This window comes from Odontesthes bonariensis, chromosome 20, assembly GCF_027942865.1.
Source record: "Odontesthes bonariensis isolate fOdoBon6 chromosome 20, fOdoBon6.hap1, whole genome shotgun sequence".
Lineage (NCBI taxonomy): Eukaryota > Metazoa > Chordata > Actinopteri > Atheriniformes > Atherinopsidae > Odontesthes > Odontesthes bonariensis.
Window position 1 is genome coordinate 293,264 of NC_134525.1, and position 9,854 is coordinate 303,117.

Genomic DNA, 9,854 nt, shown 5'->3' on the forward strand with positions numbered 1-9,854 from the left:
GTTTGGACGATGGACGTCCAAAAACCCTGAAGTCCAACTTCAAATCGTTTCACTTTCCACCATCATGTGGAAGAAGAACATATTTCCTGAGCCCTCAGAGTCACATCCGGTTACGTCTCGTTGGTTTTAAGTCACCTTCAACAGATGCCCCCCCTCAGAAAGGTTCCTCCAGAGTTCCCCGGCGCTCTCTAAAGGCCCTCTGGGGGGGAGTTATGACCCTCAGCGAGGTGAGGCGAGCGCAGCTGATGGAGGAATTATCAGGGCGCACCGTGTCATGTACAGAGTGCTTGTGATGATGTGTTTGATGGGCCTGGAGTGGATGGAAATGGAAAACGTGTGCAGTGATGTGACAGCAGCACTTTATTATTCCTCTGATGGAGAACTGAAATCAATACGAGCCTGAGCCGCTCTCAGTGTCCCCCACTGGTCTGCATCGACCGGCCGCACGGTCCCCGAGCGCACCGCAGAGACGCTAAAACCCACCGATACGATTCACCATTTTATCTGTCCATGTGTGGTCCCGAGTCAAATGAATTCATAAAGCACCTTTAAAATGACCACAACATTCAAAATGAATTCATAAAGCACCTTTAAAATGACCACAACATTCAAACTGAATTCATAAAACACCTTTAAAATGACCACAACATTCAAAATTAATTCATAAAGCACCTTTGAAATGACCACAACATTCAAAATTAATTCATAAAGCGCGTTTAAAATGACCACAACATTCAAAATTAATTCATAAAGCTCGTTTAAAATGACCACAACATTCAAAATGAATTCATAAAGCACCTTTAAAATGACCACAACATTCAAAATGCATTCATAAAGCACGTTTAAAATTACCACAACATTCAAAATGAATTCATAAAGCGCGTTTAAAATGACCACAACATTCAAAATGAAAGGAGCAGAGTGGTTGCACACAGAGCAATGAAGACGAAACCTTTAAAACTAGGAGAATAAATGCATAAAACTAAAAACTGTGACAGTTAAAAGATGAGTAATAATGTTTTTAAGATTTAAAACCGGCAATGCTGGAGCCGACCAGGCCAGGCCGACGATCAGAGGTCAGAAAGATACAAAGATGCTCAAAGACCAACGTTAGAAAACCTAAAACCAGTCCCACAACATTCGACAGGTGGTACCATAGGTAGGTGGTACCATAGGTAGGTGGTACCATAGGTAGGTGGTACCATAGGCAGGTGGGACCATAGGCAGGTGGGACCATAGGCAGGTGGGACCATAGGTACCATAGGTTGGTGGGACCATAGGTAGGTGGTAACATAGGTGGGTGGTACCATAGGTGGGTGGTACCATACGTAGGTGGGACCATAGGTAGGTGGGACCATAGGTAGGTGGTACCATACGTAGGTGGTACCATAGGTAGGTGGGACCATAGGTAGGTGGTACCATAGGTAGGTGGGACCATAGGTAGGTGGTACCATACGTAGGTGGGACCATACGTAGGTGGTACCATACGTAGGTGGTACCATACGTAGGTGGGACCATAGGTAGGTGGTACCATAGGTGGGTGGTACCATAGGTAGGTGGGACCATAGGTAGGTGGTACCATAGGTGGATGGTAACATAGGTAGGTGGTAACATAGGTAGGTGGTACCATAGGTAGGTGGGTCCATAGGTAGGTGGTAACACAGGTAGTTGGTAACATAGGCAGGTGGGACCATAGGAAGGTGGTACCATAGGTAGGTGGGACCATAGGCAGGTGGTACCATTGGTAGGTGGGACCATAGGCAGGTGGTACCATAGGTAGGTGGGACCAAAGGTAGGTGGTACCATAGGTAGGTGGGACCATAGATAGGTGTTACCATAGGTCGGTGGTACTATACGTAGGTGGTACCATAGGTAGGTGGGTCCATAGGTAGGTGGTAACACAGGTAGTTGGTAACATAGGCAGGTGGGACCATAGGAAGGTGGTACCATAGGCAGGTGGGACCATAGGCAGGTGGGACTACAGGCAAGTGGGACCATAGGTACCATAGGTAGGTGGTACCATAGGTTGGTGGGACCATACGTAGGTGGTAACATAGGTGGGTGGTACCATAGGTAGGTGGTACCATAGGTGGGTGGTAACATACGTAGGTGGTACCATACGTAGGTGGGACCATAGGTAGGTGGTACCATAGGTGGGTGGTACCATAGGTAGGTGGTAACATAGGTAGGTGGGACCATAGGCAGGTGGTACCATAGGTAGGTGGGACCAAAGGTAGGTGGGACCATAGGTAGGTGGGACCATAGATAGGTGTTACCATAGGTCGGTGGTACCATACGTAGGTGGTACCATAGGTAGGTGGAACCATACATAGGTGGTACCATACGTAGGTGGGACCATAGGTAGGTGGTACCATACGTAGGTGGTACCATACGTAGGTGGGACCATAGGTAGGTGGAACCATACGTAGGTGGTACCATACGTAGGTGGTAACACAGGTAGGTGGAACCATACATAGGTGGTACCATACGTAGGTGGGACCATACGTAGGTGGTACCATAGGTAGGTGGTACCATACATAGGTGGTACCATACGTAGGTGGGACCATAGGTAGGTGGTACCATACGTAGGTGGTACCATAGGTAGGTGGGACCATAGGTAGGTGGAACCATACGTAGGTGGTACCATACGTAGGTGGGACCATAGGTAGGTGGAACCATACGTAGGTGGTACCATAGGTAGGTGGTAACACAGGTAGGTGGAACCATACATAGGTGGTACCATACGTAGGTGGGACCATACGTAGGTGGTACCATAGGTAGGTGGTACCATACATAGGTGGTACCATACGTAGGTGGTACCATACGTAGGTGGTACCATAGGTAGGTGGTACCATACATAGGTGGTACCATACGTAGGTGGGACCATAGGTAGGTGGTACCATACGTAGGTGGTACCATAGGTAGGTGGGACCATAGGTAGGTGGAACCATACGTAGGTGGTACCATACGTAGGTGGGACCATAGGTAGGTGGAACCATACGTAGGTGGTACCATAGGTAGGTGGTAACACAGGTAGGTGGAACCATACATAGGTGGTACCATACGTAGGTGGGACCATACGTAGGTGGTACCATAGGTAGGTGGTACCATACATAGGTGGTACCATACGTAGGTGGGACCATAGGTAGGTGGTACCATACGTAGGTGGTACCATAGGTAGGTGGGACCATACGTAGGTGGGACCATAGGTAGGTTTTTACCAGACTGTGATCAAACTGAGTTTCAGTCTGACTGTTTCTTCAAACGGGAGCCTGTCAGTGTTTAAATCTCTATGGTGGTCAGGGAGGTGTTAAAATGAGTTCCAGTAAGAGAGCAATCAGATCGTTTTACTGATGCACTTAGACTGAAATCTGAAACGTAATTCATTTTAATACTCAGAGGAATCACTTGATGTTTTAAAGGTAAGACAAGGCACATCAGATCTTAGAGTAAAGGGTTAGGGGTTATCTGAGAGTAGAACCTGCATCTGAGTGGAACTTCGTTCGCATCTTTGAAACATTTTCATAGAGTTCACCTGACAGTCAAACACAAACATTCATTGTTTGTACCAACAAGTGTTTTACATAATGAAAACACACACTCACACACACACACACACACACACACACACACACACACACACACACACACACACACACACACACACACACACACACACACACACACACAAACAATGACCTGTTAGATCTTCGTCCATTCCTTGCATTGATCGCTGTATTGATCGGCTGCAGGCGGCTGATCGTCTCCATCCAGAAACACACCCCACTTACCACTGATTACCTCTGTCTCACACACACACACACACACACACAGTGGTTCTTCCATCACTTCTGAGGACATCACGCTCATGGATTTAACTTATGAGGACCCTTTTCCTTTTTACTCGAGTGCCCAGAATGAGACCACAGCAGAACACAGCTGTGTGCCCACAGCTAACAGCAAATGGATATATTTATACTGATTCACTGCCCCACCAGTTATGGATTACTGAGTTTATACGGAGTAATAGATTACTAATCAATCAGACCTCAGAAACTAATTGGCTCCTTTAGTGAACATCAAACCACGACTGCTTCTGTTTCCACCGAAGCGGTGAGTTCAAATCATTTCTGCAGCAGCCACAGAAATCTATAAAGATTAAACTAAATTATGACTTTGTTTCCACTGGAGGAATCCGGTCTGCTGCACCTTCCTGAGAAGTAGCTCTCCAAAGAACCTGATTTTCACTCGGTTGAGTTTTACACCTGCTGGTGACCTCAGACGCCCTGATATATGCTCCCAGGAACAGGAAGAAGGAGTTTTACACTTCAGACGCTCTGATATATGCTCCCAGGAACAGGAAGAAGGAGTTTTACACCTCAGACGCCCTGATATATGCTCCCAGGAACAGGAAGAAGGAGTTTTACACTTCAGACGCCCTGATATATGCTCCCAGGAACAGGAAGAAGGAGTTTTACACCTCAGACGCCCTGATATATGCTCCCAGGAACAGGAAGAAGGAGTTTTACACCTCAGACGCCCTGATATATGCTCCCAGGAACAGGAAGAAGGAGTTTTACACCTCAGACGCCCTGATATATGCTCCCAGGAACAGGAAGAAGGAGTTTTACACCTCAGACGCCCTGATATATGCTCCCAGGAACAGGAAGAAGGAGTTAAACACCTCAGACGCCCTGATATATGCTCCCAGGAACAGGAAGAAGGAGTTTTACACTTCAGACGCCCTGATATATGCTCCCAGGAACAGGAAGAAGGAGTTTTACACCTCAGACGCCCTGATATATGCTCCCAGGAACAGGAAGAAGGAGTTTTATACCTCAGACGCCCTGATATATGCTCCCAGGAACAGGAAGAAGGAGTTTTACACCTCAGACGCCCTGATATATGCTCCCAGGAACAGGAAGAAGGAGTTTTACACCTCAGACGCCCTGATATATGCTCCCAGGAACAGGAAGAAGGAGTTTTACACCTCAGACGCCCTGATATACGCTCCCAGGAACAGGAAGAAGGAGTTTTACACCTCAGACGCCCCGATATATGCTCCCAGGAACAGGAAGAAGGAGTTTTACACCTCAGGCGCCCTGATATATGCTCCTAGGAACAGGAAGAAGGAGTTTTACACCTCAGACGCCCTGATATATGCTCCCAGGAACAGGAAGAAGGAGTTTTACACCTCAGACGCCCTGATATATGCTCCCAGGAACAGGAAGAAGGAGTTTTACACAATGTAGCACATTTGATAAAATCCACAATCGTACATCTTCACATCTGCTCCTGTTTTGATGAGGTTCCAGGGATATTGATCAGATTATTGATTACCTCATTCACACAGTCATCTTTCCTTCCTGCTTTCTGTTGCTTTAAATCTGAGGGAAAGAAATGATTCTGATTGGTCAGCTGAGGTCACCTCCACCCGTTCAGTACATCAACGTGCACATATCCACAGTCACAGAGCTGATGTAATGTTGGTTACTGAAACCAGATAATCTGAAGATAACCTGATGAAACTACTTCCTGGTTCAGAACCGGACCTCCAGAACCTTTCTGCCTGGATAAATCCTCCAATGAGACGCATTTAAAACGACTGTGGACAAACTCAAAGATGTGGGTCCTCACAGTGATAGGAACACACACAGAATTCTGTAAAAGACCTGCAGCTCAATAAAGTTTGTTTACGAGTCAGACTGACTCAGAGCGGCCAATCAGACGGCAGCTGCTCAGACTGCATGATGACACATTAGCCTGCCGACTGCGTTTCTCCATCAGTGTGAGGACCGATGTGAGGCAGGATTAGTCAGGTTTCTGTTAGGTTTAGTCAGTTTTCTGTCAGGATTAGTCAGTTTTCTGTCAGGTTTAGTCAGGTTTCTGTCAGGTTTAGTCAGTTTTCTATTAGGTTTAGTAAGGTTTCTATTAGGATTAGTCAGGTTTCTGTCAGGTTTAGTCAGGTTTCTATTAGGATTAGTCAGGTTTCTGTCAGGATTAGTCAGGTTTCTGTCAGGATTAGTCAGGTTTCTGTCAGGTTTAGTCAGTTTTCTATTAGGTTTAGTAAGGTTTCTATTAGGATTAGTCAGGTTTCTATTAGGATTAGTCAGTTTTCTGTCAGGATTAGTCAGTTTTCTGTCAGGTTTAGTCAGTTTTCTATTAGGTTTAGTAAGGTTTCTATTAGGATTAGTCAGGTTTCTGTCAGGTTTAGTCAGGTTTCTATTAGGATTAGTCAGGTTTCTGTCAGGATTAGTCAGGTTTCTGTCAGGATTAGTCAGGTTTCTGTCAGGTTTAGTCAGTTTCCTATTAGGATTAGTCAGGTTTCTATTAGGATTAGTCAGGTTTCTGTTAGGTTTAGTCAGGTATCTGTCAGGATTAGTCAGGTTTCTGTCAGGATTAGTCAGGTTTCTGTCAGGATTAGTCAGGTTTCTGTCAGGATTAGTCAGGTTTCTGTCAGGATTAGTCAGGTTTCTGTCAGGATTAGTCAGGTTTCTGTCAGGTTTAGTCAGTTTCCTATTAGGATTAGTCAGGTTTCTGTCAGGATTAGTCAGGTTTCTGTTAGGTTTAGTCAGGTATCTGTCAGGATTAGTCAGGTTTCTGTCAGGATTAGTCAGGTTTCTGTCAGGATTAGTCAGGTTTCTGTTAGGTTTAGTCAGGTTTCTGTCAGGATTAGTCAGGTTTCTGTCAGGATTAGTCAGTTTTCTGTCAGGATTAGTCAGTTTTCTGTTAGGTTTAGTCAGTTTTCTATTAGGTTTAGTAAGGTTTCTATTAGGATTAGTCAGGTTTCTGTCAGGATTAGTCAGGTTTCTGTCAGGATTAGTCAGGTTTCTGTCAGGTTTAGTCAGTTTCCTATTAGGATTAGTCAGGTTTCTGTTAGGATTAGTCAGGTTTCTGTTAGGTTTAGTCAGGTATCTGTCAGGATTAGTCAGGTTTCTGTCAGGTTTAGTCAGTTTTCTGTTAGGTTTAGTCAGTTTTCTATTAGGTTTAGTAAGGTTTCTATTAGGATTAGTCAGGTTTCTATTAGGATTAGTCAGTTTTCTGTCAGGATTAGTCAGTTTTCTGTCAGGTTTAGTCAGTTTTCTGTCAGGATTAGTCAGGTTTCTGTCAGGTTTAGTCAGTTTTCTATTAGGTTTAGTAAGGTTTCTATTAGGATTAGTCAGGTTTCTGTCAGGTTTAGTCAGGTTTCTATTAGGATTAGTCAGGTTTCTATTAGGATTAGTCAGTTTTCTGTCAGGATTAGTCAGTTTTCTGTCAGGTTTAGTCAGTTTTCTATTAGGTTTAGTAAGGTTTCTATTAGGATTAGTCAGGTTTCTGTCAGGTTTAGTCAGGTTTCTATTAGGATTAGTCAGGTTTCTGTCAGGATTAGTCAGGTTTCTGTCAGGATTAGTCAGGTTTCTGTCAGGTTTAGTCAGTTTCCTATTAGGATTAGTCAGGTTTCTATTAGGATTAGTCAGGTTTCTGTTAGGTTTAGTCAGGTATCTGTCAGGATTAGTCAGGTTTCTGTCAGGATTAGTCAGGTTTCTGTCAGGATTAGTCAGGTTTCTGTCAGGATTAGTCAGGTTTCTGTCAGGATTAGTCAGGTTTCTGTCAGGATTAGTCAGGTTTCTGTCAGGTTTAGTCAGTTTCCTATTAGGATTAGTCAGGTTTCTGTCAGGATTAGTCAGGTTTCTGTTAGGTTTAGTCAGGTATCTGTCAGGATTAGTCAGGTTTCTGTCAGGATTAGTCAGGTTTCTGTCAGGATTAGTCAGGTTTCTGTTAGGTTTAGTCAGGTTTCTGTCAGGATTAGTCAGGTTTCTGTCAGGATTAGTCAGTTTTCTGTCAGGATTAGTCAGTTTTCTGTTAGGTTTAGTCAGTTTTCTATTAGGTTTAGTAAGGTTTCTATTAGGATTAGTCAGGTTTCTGTCAGGATTAGTCAGGTTTCTGTCAGGATTAGTCAGGTTTCTGTCAGGTTTAGTCAGTTTCCTATTAGGATTAGTCAGGTTTCTGTTAGGATTAGTCAGGTTTCTGTTAGGTTTAGTCAGGTATCTGTCAGGATTAGTCAGGTTTCTGTCAGGTTTAGTCAGTTTTCTGTTAGGTTTAGTCAGTTTTCTATTAGGTTTAGTAAGGTTTCTATTAGGATTAGTCAGGTTTCTATTAGGATTAGTCAGTTTTCTGTCAGGATTAGTCAGTTTTCTGTCAGGTTTAGTCAGTTTTCTGTCAGGATTAGTCAGGTTTCTGTCAGGATTAGTCAGGTTTCTGTCAGGATTAGTCAGGTTTCTGTCAGGTTTAGTCAGTTTCCTATTAGGATTAGTCAGGTTTCTATTAGGATTAGTCAGGTTTCTGTCAGGATTAGTCAGGTTTCTGTCAGGATTAGTCAGGTTTCTGTCAGGATTAGTCAGGTTTCTGTCAGGTTTAGTCAGTTTCCTATTAGGATTAGTCAGGTTTCTATTAGGTTTAGTCAGGTTTCTGTTAGGTTTACTCAGGTTTCTGTCAGGATTAGTCAGGTTTCTGTCAGGATTAGTCAGGTTTCTGTCAGGATTAGTCAGGTTTCTGTTAGGTTTAGTCAGGTATCTGTCAGGATTAGTCAGGTTTCTGTCAGGATTAGTCAGGTTTCTGTCAGGATTAGTCAGGTTTCTGTTAGGTTTAGTCAGGTTTCTGTCAGGATTAGTCAGGTTTCTGTCAGGATTAGTCAGTTTTCTGTCAGGATTAGTCAGTTTTCTGTTAGGTTTAGTCAGTTTTCTATTAGGTTTAGTAAGGTTTCTATTAGGATTAGTCAGGTTTCTGTCAGGATTAGTCAGATTTCTATTAGGATTAGTCAGTTTTCTGTCAGGATTAGTCAGGTTTCTGTCAGGATTAGTCAGGTTTCTGTCAGGTTTAGTCAGTTTCCTATTAGGATTAGTCAGGTTTCTGTTAGGTTTAGTCAGGATTAGTCAGGTTTCTGTCAGGATTAGTCAGGTTTCTGTTAGGTTTAGTCAGGTTTCTGTCAGGATTAGTCAGGTTTCTGTCAGGATTAGTCAGGTTTCTGTCAGGATTAGTCAGTTTTCTGTTAGGTTTAGTCAGTTTTCTATTAGGTTTAGTAAGGTTTCTATTAGGATTAGTCAGGTTTCTATTAGGATTAGTCAGTTTTCTGTCAGGATTAGTCAGTTTTCTGTTAGGTTTAGTCAGGTTTCTGTTAGGTTTAGTCAGGTTTCTATTAGGATTAGTCAGGTTTCTGTCAGGATTAGTCAGGTTTCTGTCAGGATTAGTCAGTTTTCTGTTAGGTTTAGTTAGGTTTCTGTCAGGTGTAGTCAGGTTTCTATTAGGATTAGTCAGGTTTCTATTAGGTTTAGTCAGGTTTCTATTAGGATTAGTCAGGTTTCTGTCAGGATTAGTCAGGTTTCTGTTAGGTTTAGTCAGGTTTCTATTAGGATTAGTCAGGTTTCTGTCAGGATTAGTCAGGTTTCTGTCAGGATTAGTCAGTTTTCTGTTAGGTTTAGTTAGGTTTCTGTCAGGTGTAGTCAGGTTTCTATTAGGATTAGTCAGGTTTCTGTCAGGATTAGTCAGTTTTCTGTCAGGATTAGTCAGGTTTCTGTCAGGATTAGTCAGGTTTCTGTTAGGTTTAGTCAGGTTTCTATTAGGATTAGTCAGGTTTCTGTCAGGTTTAGTCAGGTTTCTGTTAGGTTTAGTCAGTTTTCTATTAGGTTTAGTAAGGTTTCTATTAGGATTAGTCAGGTTTCTGTCAGGATTAGTCAGGTTTCTGTCAGGATTAGTCAGGTTTCTGTCAGGATTAGTCAGTTTTCTGTCAGGATTAGTCAGGTTTCTGTTAGGTTTAGTCAGGTTTCTGTCAGGATTAGTCAGTTTTCTATTAGGTTTAGTAAGGTTTCTATTAGGAT